This window comes from Rhinopithecus roxellana, chromosome 12 (genome assembly GCF_007565055.1).
Source record: "Rhinopithecus roxellana isolate Shanxi Qingling chromosome 12, ASM756505v1, whole genome shotgun sequence".
NCBI lineage: Eukaryota > Metazoa > Chordata > Mammalia > Primates > Cercopithecidae > Rhinopithecus > Rhinopithecus roxellana.
This window is the reverse complement of record NC_044560.1, coordinates 24,068,879-24,082,618: the sequence shown is the minus strand read 5'-3', so window position 1 is coordinate 24,082,618 and position 13,740 is coordinate 24,068,879. Positions and strand designations below refer to the sequence as shown.

At 58.1% G+C, this 13,740-nt stretch overlaps 1 protein-coding gene across 4 annotated transcripts in view; it reads right to left on the bottom strand.

The window, feature by feature from the left end:
• PRKCZ (protein kinase C zeta) overlaps positions 1 to 13,740 on the bottom strand; it is a 143,512-nt gene that overhangs the window by 109,796 nt on the left and 19,976 nt on the right. For 2 of the 4 annotated variants that reach the window (XM_030942379.1, XM_030942378.1), the window contains exon 1: positions 10,088 to 10,554. The exons of the other annotated variants lie outside the window; for them this stretch is intronic. The gene's annotated coding sequence lies outside the window, so the exon portion shown is untranslated. Of the gene's footprint in view, positions 1 to 10,087; positions 10,555 to 13,740 lie in introns of those variants that run through there. 4 annotated transcript variants of the gene reach the window in all.

Here is a 13,740-nt window from a genome sequence, read left to right as displayed (position 1 = left end):
CGCTAAAGATGCGTGTTTGAAAATTTGGACCAAGGTATTTAAAACTCACTGTATAGCCCCTAAATGTAACTTCCTGTTCAGACTTATTAGGACATGAGGAGAGGGAGGACGGGGGTACCCGAGGTGTGGACACCTGTCCTTCACCTGCTGCCTGAGGTGGCTCGCTCCCTCGCGCCGCCCCTCCACCCTCTCCCTTGCACCCTCACTGCTACCCTTTCCACCCTCTCCCTCACGCCCTCACGGCCGCCCCTCCACCCTCTCCCTCGCACCCTCACTGCCACCCTCTCCACCCTCTCCCTCATGCCCTCACTGCTACCCTCTCCACCCTCCCATGCCCTCACTGCCACCCTCTCCACCCTCTCCCTCACGCCCTCACGGCCGCCCCTCCACCCTCTCCCTCGCACCCTCACTGCCACCCTCTCCACCCTCTCCCTCATGCCCTCACTGCTACCCTCTCCACCCTCCCATGCCCTCACTGCCACCCTCTCCACCCTCTCCCTCACGCCCTCACGGCCGCCCTCCACCCTCTCCCTCGCACCCTCACTGCCACCCTCTCCACCCTCTCCCTCGCACCCTCACTGCTACCCTCTCCACCCTCTCATGCCCTCCCTGCCACGCTCTCCACCCTCTCCCTCATGCCCTCACGGCCGCCCCTCCACCCTCTCCCTGCTACAGGATCCTGAGTGCCACTGTGAAGGAGGACAGGTGTCCTCAGAGCCACCCCCAGATGCTCAGGCAAAAAAACAAATGGAACCAGGTCTCCCTGACATCCCATCTCCAGGGTAGGGTTGGGCAGGAGGACCAACTCTCGGAAGCCGACCGTGTGTGCCCTTGCTCAACTCCACCTTCAATGACCCCCCTACTTTGGCAGCCTGAAATCGGCCAAAGCGGGAGTGTTTACATCAGGAAAATTGACCAAGTGACAAATCCCACCATCGTTCCTTCCTCACAGAGCATTGACCAGCACAGCACTGCCCACATCACAACCCATCGCTAGGAACGTGGACGTGATCTTACACTCACAGAACGAAATTACCATCTCCATGCAAACTCGATTCTCTCTGTTGGCCAAGATAAATAAAAGCTACCAGACTTCACTCCGTCTACGGCAGCCGGCAGCTTCAAAGAGGTGATTTACCAAGTCCATCTTGAACAGCCGCTCCGGCAGTCTCCAGCTCCTGCACATGTGGTCATGCACAGAGCCTCCCGCTCGCCAGACACACAGCCCTGGAGCAGGGAAAAGGCGCACACAACAGGCGGGACAAAGCGGGCGACGCTGCCAAGGGCTGCAAAGAACCCATCTGGTGCATTCAGCATCTCTGACCACATCCGTCCTCAGTTGACCGTGTAGAGAGACATTTAGGCACCTTCTTGGCACGACTGTGGTGTCCTATTGGGCATCGATCGGAACCATAGCAGCCCGGATCAAGCCTGCTTCAATGTGAACAAATTATGCAACGTGAGATAACTGAACACGCTTCCAAAAAAAGAGGACTGCCCACCAAGCAGGGGACAAATGGGCAGGAGGGGCCAGCGATGATGCTGCTCTGTGTCCAGGGGGGCGTGCCTGCACTTGGTGCCAGGTGATTCAGGGGCCTGCCGAGTCCCACACGAGCCCCATGCAGAGCCAGGGCTGCTGACCCCACAGCACTGCCGACTCAGCTGGGAGAAGAGTATTGGGCGGGGGCAGCCCCCCTGCAGCCCCGTCATCACCACACTGCTGAGTCCAGGCATGGTGTGATGCCTTCTCCCCTCCCCGCCTTGACCCAGCACCACCCTGGCACGACCCTGGAGCCCCAGCTGCAGCACCAATCATCTCCCAGAGCCCACACCCCACAGCGGGGTCTGCAGCTGCAGGACGTCCTGGCCACAAAGGCCCCTCCTGGGGATCCATGCCCACAGTCCAGACTCGCCCAAGACCCACCTCAGGACCTGGGATCTGCTCCCCACTGCTCCCTGCAGCCTGCCCCCTCCTGCCAGAGACCTGTCAGCACCCACCCCAACCTGCCCAGTGTCTGGTCTGATCGCGGCCCCAACAGCCAGCCTGCGAGGGCCCCAGTGCCCAAAGCTGGAAAAATTTGAGCGATAAAATAAGCGAGACGGTATCCGATTCTAACCCAACTATGAAATTGATACCTACAAGTCCACATGGACAAAAATGAATGATTAAATAACCAATGGGAGAACAGACGTACAAGTTCTGTGCGAAACTTGACATCACGTATGTCGCTCCCCACCTCTTAGGTGTGGGCCACACACACCTTACTCCGCAGAGCCAGGACGGCACGGGGAAGAGGCACAGGCAGGTGTGAGCCGACAAACACGCCACGGCCAGGTGACATGCGAGGCCAACACAGACAGGCTGTGTGGAGGGTGTGGACCCGGACCCAGCGATACAAGAAGGCTTCACCTCTGCACCCTTCCTCCCAAAACCCAGAGCCCCAGTCCTTACGAGAAAAACATGAGGCAAACCCCAATGAAGGGCTGTCCCACAAAACACCTGACCAGCCCTCCTTAAAACTACCAAGGTCGTTGAAAACAAGGCAAGTCTGAGAGACCGGCCACAGTGAGAGGGACCTAAAGAGGAGTGACAGTGAAGTGCCACGTGGCATCCTGGACGGGATCCCGGGACAGAAAGGGGCAGGACGGGAGACTGAGGCAAGCGGAATAAAGCCTTAGCTGGAAAGGCGCCGAGACTGGCTGGTTAAGTGTAACTCATGCATCGCGCCAACCAAGAGGGAGCAGGGAATGCCTGTGCTCTACTCCTGTCCTGATTTTTCTATAAATCTGAAACCGTTCCAAAAACCGGTCTTCCCAACACCCCACTGAAAGAGGGGGTGACAGAACCAACCTACCTGGGCCAAGCATTTGAAAATTGCCCCCAGGTTGCACGGGGGGCAGCATCAAGGAAAAACAAACATAAGGGCCTTTGTCCTCCTAAACACCCTGCACTGCACCCTCCGGCCCCTCAGGATGCAGAGCGGTGGGACGTGCTTGTCCACACCTGCCACGCCCACGGGCACCGCCACGTCCACGCGCACCGCCACGTCCACGCGCACCGCCACGTCCACGCACACCGCCACATCCACGCACACCGCCACGTCCATGCGCACTGCCCCTACCTAAAGACCTTCTCCAACTCTGGTGTTCCTGCAGACTTCAGCCTTCAGAAGGTGTCATTGCGATACTTTCCAGGTGGACACAGCAGCGCAACCACATCACTGACTGACCCTCCCCCCTAAGACCAAAGGAGGAAAAACTCCAATAAACCCGTAACAGCAAAGAGGAGGAGGGGCTGGGCAGCAATGCCCTGGGACCTGGAAGGCAAAAGGCCCTGTGGCCACCAGGAGACCGCACTGGGCCAAACTCCAAAGAAGGGCCCCGAGCCAGAGGCCTGCAGTGCAGGGTCCCAGTCACTGAGGACTCGACCGCCAGACCCGCTTCCTCGCCCAAAGCAGCCAGGGAACGAGAGGGCTTGCGGGGGCAGCAGACTCCTTACCAGGCGTGAGACGCCCTCCCAGGCAGGACACTCCCCCCGGGACTTCCGCCACCACCAGCTCTGTGGTGCCCACAAGTCAACGTGGGCAGCCAAACAACGGTCACCAGGGGCCGAGGAAGCCGCAAAGGCCACAGGACAGACAGAAAAAGGGACCCTCAGTGAAAACAACTGAGTACGAGGCCAAAGAAAACACCGAAAGGAGACGCTGTCACCAGCCGCTGCCAGCCACACCCTCCCACTGTGTGCCGCCATCAGCAGCAGCCGCGGGGCCGGTACTGTGGCTTCGTTACTAATCCCGTGACAGAGTTGGGAGCCAAGCCTTTTACCACCATGCCCACTTACGGGGGTCTGGGACACGGTGGACAGCGTTGTGGCTGAGGTCACATGGCTGGTGAGTAGCAGAGCTGGGGCCTGACCACACAGCTTCAGGCCCCGGGGCACACGGCAAATAGCATAGGCTTAAGTCAGCCCTTGGGGTTTGAGTCCCGGCTCAAACTGTGTGATTTTGGGAAATTTCTTGACCTCTCTGTGCCTTGGTGCTGTTCTTTCCCCAGAACAAAGAAAACAATGATGCCCACCCCACAGGAAACTGTGGAGATTAAATGAGTTCACACACGGGAAGCCTTTGCAGCCGTGAATGTGCTAGGTACTGTGAGCCACCACACGACACCCCGGTGCCTCTCAGCCGAGATGAATCACCCCGGAGAAAGAGTGTGATATGCCTTTGACACAAGGGCAGGACACTCTGCCTTAAAAAGGCACCTTCAGAGAAAAAAGAACAAAAGATAAGAACAGGAACAAGGTGACAAACTTAATAGGTGGTTTGGACAGGAAAATCTGAAGATATCTCCTAGAATATAAAATAAACAAAGAAACGGAGAACAGAAGAGAATTAAAGGACCAGCCTGGGAGGGCCAACAAACAATCAGTGTTAACTCTAAAAAACAGTCAGAGACGGGGAGTCGGCCGAGGGATAAATCGCTGGGTGTAAAGCTGCCCACATCCAAATGTTGCAAGTTTCCACAGCACGAGTTCCCAGCACAAGAGACAAAGAAGTTCCCCCGACAAGGAACATTATCGTGAAACTTGAGAACCCCGAAGACAAAAGATTCTACAAGACTTTCAGGACAAAAAAACACACATACAAAATCAAAACGGCACCTGACTTCTCGGTCACACAAGAAGCCAGAAGACAGTGGAGCAATTCCTTCAAAATGCAAAGGGAAAATTCTTTCCAACACAGAATTTCATACCTAGCTAAACGATCCTTAAGTGTGTGGCTGGAGGAAAAGCATTTTCCAACTAGATCCCCCAAAAGGGCCTCCCACGCCGTCTTTCTCAGAAAGCCGCTGGAGAGGTCTTAACCGCAGATTAAGCCAAGAAAGATGAAGACAGGGAGCCAGAGATCAAGACTGTAGGCAGAGGAGACAGGAGGGGGCTGTTCCCAGCTCGGGGCACAGGGAAGCCCTACGGTGGGTGTGGGGGCCCGGGTGCACCAGGAGGGAGGTGACGCAGGCATCGGCGGGAGCTGCCCCTCTGCTGGGAAGAGGAAACTGGAGTAAATTGGAGACAAGACCTCTAGGAAACTGATTCAAACAATCACGATGTATTAAGTCCAAAGAAAACCAAAAGTTGTGCAAACAAGGGAATGCAATCCTGGTAGTTCATGAATATTCACATCACCCACAATTAGGTAAACACTCAACGACTGAAAACAATACACGGTGACGTAACTCCATCAGGAGGGTGGAACAAGGAAGAGAGGCTGACGTGTCCCAGAGAAAGTGGGGAAGACGGTGACGTAACTCCATCGGGAGGATGGAACGAGGAGGAGAGGCTGACGTGACGTAACTCCATCAGGAGGGTGGAACGAGGAAGAGAAGCTGACGTGTCCCAGAGAAAGTGGGGAAGATGGTGACGTAACTCCATCAGGAGGGTGGAACAAGGAAGAGAGGCTGACGTGTCCCAAAGAAGGTGGGGAAGACGGTGACGTAACTCCATCAGGAGGGTGGAATGAGGAAGAGAGGCTGATGTGTCCCAGAGAAAGTGGGGAAGACGGTGACGTAACTCCATCAGGAGGGTGGAATGAGGAAGAGAGGCTGATGTGTCCCAGAGAAAGTGGGGAAGACGGTGACGTAACTCCATCGGGAGGATGGAACGAGGAAGAGAGGCTGACGTGACGTAACTCCATTGGGAGGGTGGAACAAGGAAGAGCGGCTGACGTGTCCCAGAGAAAGTGGGGAAGATGGTGACGTAACTCCATCAGGAGGATGGAACGAGGAAGAGAGGCTGATGTGTCCCAGAGAAAGTGGGGAAGTAACATCCTAAATGGAAAAGTCTAGAAATAGCATCAGAAACGTGTCATTTAGAAATCTGGAAGTAAATATCAAGAAGAAACTGCTCTGACCCCCTCCAGGGGGGTGGAGCCGGGGCAGCAGGGAGGACCAAGGACACCTGTTCTCTCTTTGTGAGTCCCACAGCACTATCAACACCTTACAACAGAAAATCTGGAAAACTCAAAATAAAATTTTAAATAGAATGTACAATGCAACCTTTATACACAACCATTCAGCAAGGGCAACACCACCATTTCCTTACCAGGACAAGACACCAGGCCTGGCCTGTGTACACCTGATACAGCCTCATGAGATTCTCTCAACAATCGAGGTGTGGTGAGGAGCAAACAGAGGAAGCCATCCGGGCCCACGATGGGGCGGAGCCGCCAGTCCACCCTGAGTCCCCATGGCCCCTCCAGACGCAGGGCGGCTCCGTCTTGCAGTCAGTCGAATCTTTTCAAACTTCCCACAGAAGAGACGTTAAAGAAAACCTCAGGCCGGGCGCCGTGGCTCAAGCCTGTAATCCCAGCACTTTGGGAGGCCGAGACGGGCGGATCACGAGGCCAGGAGATTGAGACTATCCTGGCTAACACGGTGAAACCCCGTCTCTACTAAAAAAAAATACAAGGCCGGGCGCGGTGGCTCAAGCCTGTAATCCCAGCACTTTGGGAGGCCGAGACGGGCAGATCACGAGGTCAGGAGATCGAGACCATCCTGGCTAACATGGTGAAACCCCGTCTCTACTAAAAAATACAAAAAACTAGCCGGGCAAGGTGGCGGCGCCTGTAGTCCCAGCCACTCGGGAGGCTGAGGCAGGAGAATGGCGTGAACCCGGGAGGCGGAGCTTGCAGTGAGCTGAGATCCGGCCACTGCACTCCAGCCCGGGCGACAGAGCGAGAAAAAAAAAAAAAAAAAAGAAAACTTCAGAAAGACCAGACACACTCAAACCCTCAAACCCCCTATTTAAAGACAACATCAGGTCAGGGCCCTTCCACCCACCAGAGCGCGTATAAACTCTTCCTGTGCACCCGATACGTGAGCGTGGACGAAACGAAGCCCCCGCACCCTCGCACCCGGCAGACGTGCTCACGGCGCCGCTGGAACAACCGGCAGCCGGGATCTGCTCGTGTCGACTTGGCGTCGCGCCTCTCCTGACTCTGATCCTCTCTCAGTGGGAACCACAGACCTGCGGGCCCACCAAGGCTGCCCGGAGACGGTGGAATCACTGGTTCTGCCTGGAGGCCTCACAGAGAAGCAGCCAGTCCTGAGCGTGGTGGGTGCCCTCCTTCGCGTGTTCAGGAGAATCCTAGAAATGCGCCGCTGGGCGCCGATGCGTGGAGGGGACTCTGCCACAGCATCTCCTGTATGAGTGACAACTGCCGTCACTTTATGACCAAACACAAGCTGAACACTGGATGACTGACTGGTTCAGGTGGCTTCTTTTGAATAAAGTTTTTTTTTTTTTGAGATGGAGTCTCACTCTCTCTGTTGCCCAGGCTGGAGTGCAGTGGCGCAATCTCAACTCACTGCAACCTGCGCCTCCAGGTTCAAGCGATTCTCCTGCCTCAGCCTCCCGAATGACTGGGATTACAGGTGCCCGCCACCACGCCCAGCTAATTTTTGTATTTTTAGTAGAGACGGGGTTTCACCATGTTGGCCAGGCTGGTCTTGAACTCCTGACCTCAGGTGATTCCCCGCCTCGGCCTCCCAAAGTGCTGGGATTACAGATGTGAGCCACCACGCCTGGCCTGAACAAAGCTTTTTCTGCCCTTTGCATAAAACGACAAACATTTCTGGAGGCCCAGCATCGTGCCGACCCCAGGGGCTGGGAGACAGGGATGCCTCAGGGTGCCTGTCCAGCCTGTGGCGTGAGGGTTGGTAGGAGCGGTGGCCGCACGTTCTGCTCCCCCTGCCACATGTGGGAGGTGGGGAGATGGCCGGGGAGTGAGTGGGCGCCAGGAGACCAGACCTGCCGCGCCCACACTCAAGCACCATGACCAGCACAGCAAGGGACCTGCTACTGGTTTTCCAGATGTCCTCACACTTTCCCACAGGCTTCTCCTTGACGGCACTGGGCACCCCCTCAGCCCCGGCCCCAAACAGCTCACTCAGGGGCCTGGCCCTACAACAGCTCCCTGCCCAGCTCCTGGGAAAAGCTCCACGTCAGCACAGGAAAGGACGGCTACCCCAATTTTGGGGTCCTCAGCAGAGGCTGGTGCCTGACCCCATGGACGGTCCCCCCCGCCCCCCGACGGTTCAACCTCCATGTGCCCGGCTGAGTCCTCGGTGATCAGAAACGTCTGGCAGATGAGACACAGCCCCCACCGCTATACACGAGAGCAGGTCACAAACACGGGAACTTCTGAGGATGCTCAGTGGGCCTCTCCACTGGGGCCATCGACAGCCCTGGCAGGTCCCCACCGGACCCCACAGAAGGTCTGGGGCACCCAGTGTGGATGGGCCGGGCTCTCAGGCACCCTGTGGACACTCTGGGCCGATGGATCTGGTTAACCGGGAGCCTCGGAAACATCACAGCAGAGCCCGGAGCCCGGAGGTGAGTCTGGGAGGTGGGACCAAGCTTGGAGTTGGGCAGAGGAACACACAACTCCTTACATAACCACCAGTGGCTCCCAAGTCTAGGAAGACAGTCGGAGAAGGGCCCCCACTGACGGCTGATGCAGCTGGGACAGGAATGTGGAAGATGTGTGGCGATCTGGCCGAGACACAGACACAGGTACCACAGCCGGCTCCGGCCGGATCAACACCAAACAGCTTGCAGGGGCAGCCCGTGGCCCCCCAGTCTGTCCTCATCCTGGCTCTGACTCACCCACCGAAGGCCATCAGACCAAAAGCCAGTAACTGCTCGAATCCTGACCCTGGCCACAGCCCTCCCACCCAGCAGTGTATTCCCACCGCGAGGGACCGTGCCAGCTGTGCACGGCCAGCGTGGGCTCACACGAAAGCAGAGGCCAAGCCGTCCCAGGCACCGAGGAAACGATGACACAGCACGTTTCTCCTCGCAGGCAGGCGCACGTGTGAAAACCACCCCAGCTCCTTCTCTCTCCCACTCGCCCCATCAACACAGAAGCTTCATCATTCAAGGACCCCTGCGGCCCACGCTGGCTGTGCAGAGCGGCCCCGTGTCTGCTGAGGTCCCTTCGCGCCTGGGGGAGGGGCGTGCTGCCAGCCTCCCCAGCACCCAGCACCCCACGAGGGGGAAAGCCGCCTTCCCCAGCAGCCCAGTCCCCTAGGCCCACAGCTCCCCACAAGCCTGACTGGGGAGGCTGGTTGTTGTTGTTTTTTTTTTTTTTTTTTTTTTTTACAAAAACACCTTGCAAAATGGTCGTCAGAAAATCACCCACGTTGCCACATCCCTGTCAAACACCGTGCAGCCCCCAGACCTCTCTGAGTCTACCTGCAACCATTTCAGAATAGAAAACAGGACGCCGCAGCCCCGCTCCTCGCCACCATCCGAGGACCCCAATGGAGTGAGCTGTGCACATTAACCCTGGCCGTGCCACCCAGATGCCAAACCAACACTCTCAATGCAAAACGGGGGTTCAGACAGGCAGGAGGGCAGGCTCGAGACGGAAAGACTGCAAGCCTGGAACAGGTGCCGGCTGTTACCACCACCAGTCCTGGCACCTGGGGTCTCCAGACTTCACCCCTGTGGTCCCATCAATCTGCCCACCTGCAGAATGGAGAGGAAGTGGCAAACATACCATCCGTCCTGGCCCTGACACAGACTCAGACCCACAACCAAACAGCATCGGCCACAGCAAAACTCCCAGCAGCCAGCGACTCCCCAGGGCCAGGCAGGCAGACGAGCCCAAAACGATTTCCCCGAGCCCCCTGGCCCCCAGCCCTCTGTAGCCGCCGCCACGCATCCACCAGGCCTGGGCCACACACCGTCCGTCCTCGGGGTGAGCATGTCCCTCCAGCAGCCCCTGCCTCGCTCGGAAGGTCCCTCCACAGCCTTATGTTTCTAAAAATCTGTCACCCGCAAAACAACAGCCTCTCACTGCGTTTCCCCTGACATCGCCGGGAGCTGCTGCAGCCGCACGCCTTCCCCGGGCCGGGTACCAGTCGTGTTGCTGCCCGGAGCATCTGTGCAGCGCACAGGCGGCGGCAACGACGGGACTCAGACCCAAAATGCTGACTCGGGCACCGTCCTCCGCACGCACGGCCTGCAGCACGGCTGGCCCAGCCCCGGGGGCGCGGACGATCCACAGGGGAGATGCCCCCGACTCACCAGCTTTCTTCTCCTGCCTCCTCAGCGCAGATTCTTTATGCTCTGTGCGCGGCGGGCGTGCAGGGAGGCATCTTCCTTCCCTTTGACAAGCTGATGCTGTGTCGGCTCGCCTCCAGCCCGACAATAGGCAGGGAGGCTCGAGCGCGAGGAGCAGATATTTAACGGAAGGCCGGCTGTCCTGTCCCCCGCCCCTCACATCCCTGCCTCCTCATGTCTCCAGGCCCGGGTGGTACCCGGCTCCCCCGGGAAGCTGTAGCCAGCAGCTGAGGCACAAACTAAAACACGGCATGGATGTGGAGGAGCTGACGCTGACGTCACAGGAAAACAAGCATCTCTGCATCAGCACAGCACAGAGAGCGTGCGGGCAGCAGCCAGACCCAGGCAGGGCTCGGACTCAGCGGACCTTGAAAATGCAACATGGGAACAGAACCCAGCTGAGCCCGGGGCCCTGCAGGTCGGCCTGCCAGGCTGGGAGTGGGGGACAGTGCAGCTGTGGCCGGGGCAAGTGACCTCTGACCTGCATCCAGAGGCTGTGAATGGGCTCAATGCCAATGGCCAAGGGTCCCGAGCACTGTCCTGCGGCCCCGGAACAGAGGGGAGGAGAGGAGGCATGGGGGCCTTGTGATGTGGTGGTGTCCACCCCACGAACCCCACCAGTGTGTTGCAGGGACGGTAGGCGGAGGGTGCGGGAACAGGAAAGGCCAAGCTTCCCCAGGCTGAAAACTGTCCCATGCGGCCTGGAAACGCACACCCCCAGCCTAAGGCAGGAGACACCCCCATTTCCGAGGCCGGACCTCACGTGCTGTGCTGTGCTGTGCCTGGCTGTGGCCAGCCCGGGCTCCTGGGCAGACCCAGAGCCACCACCGCTGCTGGGTGGCCTGACCCTCCAACCCCCACCCTGGTACCCTGACAAACCCTGGGACCTAGGCACCACTGGAAAATGAAAGCTGGCATTTTTCTACAGTCATAAAAAACATGGGGGGCGGCAGGGTGCTCGGCTGGGAATTCTGCCCGCTACCCCAATTCCACTCGGCACCTGTGCTGACCCCACATGGGCCAGGCTTCGCACTAGGGGTGCAGAGGGACAGAGGGGAGTGTCCTGCAGACCTCTGGCTCTGACCAGTCACACCACACGCTCCCTGCATGCTTACGTGCTGTGCCCTCAATGCTCCAGCACCTGTGGCCCTGCTGACTCTGGAAGGACGGCCCCTCAAGGGGCCAACCGATTCCTACAGACAGCAAATGACTCATCCCACAGTGAACCTTCCAAATGCAAACCCATCAACCCAGAACCCTCGCCTGGGCCCACCTCCTACATGGGCCCCCAGTCGTCCTGGGGGCCTCCCCACGTCACAGGGACAGCCCCTGCACCCCAGAGCCTGCAGAAGTTACTCCACCTGGCCGACCCAATGCCTAGTCCCCCCACTTTCCCATGGAAACCACAGTAAAGGCCCCCACTCACACATCCCCCGCCTCTAACCCACTCGGCACTTCCCCACACGGCCCTGCAAGGCATGAGGAGGCCTCCTCTCGGGAGCTGAGTAATAAACGACCTTCTCGACAGCATCATCTCCTGATCGCTGGCCTCCCATACCTGCCTGAACGGGAATAAAACCTCCATTTAAATCATCAAGCTCATAAACCCGTGTTTATCTGCATTCACGGAGTGGAAGCCGGGCCAAAGCCCAGGGTTCAAATTCCAGCTCTGTCAGCAGCTCACCACGAGGCACGGCCACTCCTCCAAAAGGCCAAGCTTCCCTCGTCAGGCGACTGGCCAGCTATGTGAGGGGCATTCCGTAAAATGTGAAACACATAAGCCTAACATGGGCGTCTCACTCAAGCCCCCAAATCTACGGGGAACGAGGGCTGGCAACCTACAATGCCTGGTGCTCCAAATCACGCAAGCTAGGATTTCTATGCTTTTAATTGGCTAAATAAAATGAAAAGGGTAATATTTTGAAACACAGGAAAAGAGTCTATAAAACTCAGATTTCAGCATGCATAAAGTTTCACTGGGACACGGCCATGCACCTCCTCGGGTGCCGCCCATGCCTGCTCAGAACCCCAGGCTTCAACTACCTGGCCCTGGACAGAAGCAGCTCGCAGACCCCTGGCTAGGCCTATAAAATCATAAGACCACCGAACACCACAGCCACGCTGGGCTCCCATAGGAAATGCGCATTTATCCTGGTCCAATGTATACTTCACACAGACGGCCGGCTCAGCATCACGACCACTGTCCTTCAGCCAACTCCTTTCTCCTAATCCATCCCAAAATACCTAGTTTTGCAGAACTCTAGAACATTCAGGCTCAGCAGGCAGATTGTCAATTTTATTAGAAGCCTATTTTAGGGGGAAAACTAGCTTTTCCAGTTTGTTGCAAATAATTTGAGACAAAACTGAATGAAACCGGAGTTTTAAATAAAACAACAGACATACCTATAAATACCAAGGAATCACAGGCGCCCGCTGACAGGCTTCCGTGGCAACCCGCCCACCTAGGCCTGGAGGACACCAGCAGCGTCCTCACTGGGCTTGGCTGCCTCCTCTCAGACGCCGTGGGGGCCTGGAACACGCTCGGTGGGGCCGCTCTCCTCCCACTTGACCCTCCCTGGGTGGGAGAGGCGGCAAGGCACTCACTGAGCACTTACCTCACTGAGCACTTACCATGTTCCAAGAGCTCCTCTAAACTCTGTTGAGCTTCACAAAGCCCCTTTTACAGAAGAGGAAACTGAGGCACGGGGAGCCCCACCCACTTGCCCGAAGTCACAGCGCAGGTTCCCTGCCGGTGGGGTTTGAACCCAGCAGCACAGGCGCCCACCTGAGCATTTGGCCCCCACACCGCCCAGGTCACACGCCCGGGTGCACTGTCTGCTCTCAGCAGGCGACTCCACGGCACCCCGGGTCCAGCACCCTCCACATCCCTGTGGGACGGTGTCCCCGCCAAGGACCCCTCCCTGCCCCAGCCTGCAGGGCTGAGGACGGGAGGCAGACGGGCCGGGGGACGGATCTAGGGATTCCGCCATTGCCCCGAGTGAGCCACTACAGCCAGAAGGCCCCAGCAGCCCAAGAGCCCCTTCCTCTTCCTGGCCCACCCTGGCCCCTGCAACTGAGGACTGTCCCCCGCCAGCCCCACCCCGGCCCCTACTGTGGGGTCAGGAAGGGCCCCTCCACGCCCCCCCATGGCTCCACCCATGTGGCTCCAGCCCCTTCCCCTGCTATCTGCCCCAGGACCACCAGCCCGGGAGAGCCCAGGCTCCTCCACTCCCCCCATATAGGCCAAGGCGACTTTGCCACCCTTGCGTCCAGGAACCTGCTATTAACATCTCTGGTCATGAAAACCTCCTTCTTGCCAAGTAGAAATGGCCTTGGAGCTGGGTTCAGGGGCTGAGCAGGGGATATACCCAGAGGCAAAGGCAACAGTCAAGGTGTCCTCCCAGTCAAACCCCAGGGGCCCCACCAGACCCAAGGGGTGAGGCTCAGGAGGGTCCCAGCTGCCTGGCGCCTGGCCCAAGTGTTCCAGCCTCCAGAACCCACTACCAGGATCACCCTAAGTGACAAGATGGGCTACAGTGGGGTGGGGCTGCCTGCTACGGGCAGAATGTGGCACGGAGGACACCCCTACCCAGGGTGCAGGCTGGAGCAGGGTTCTG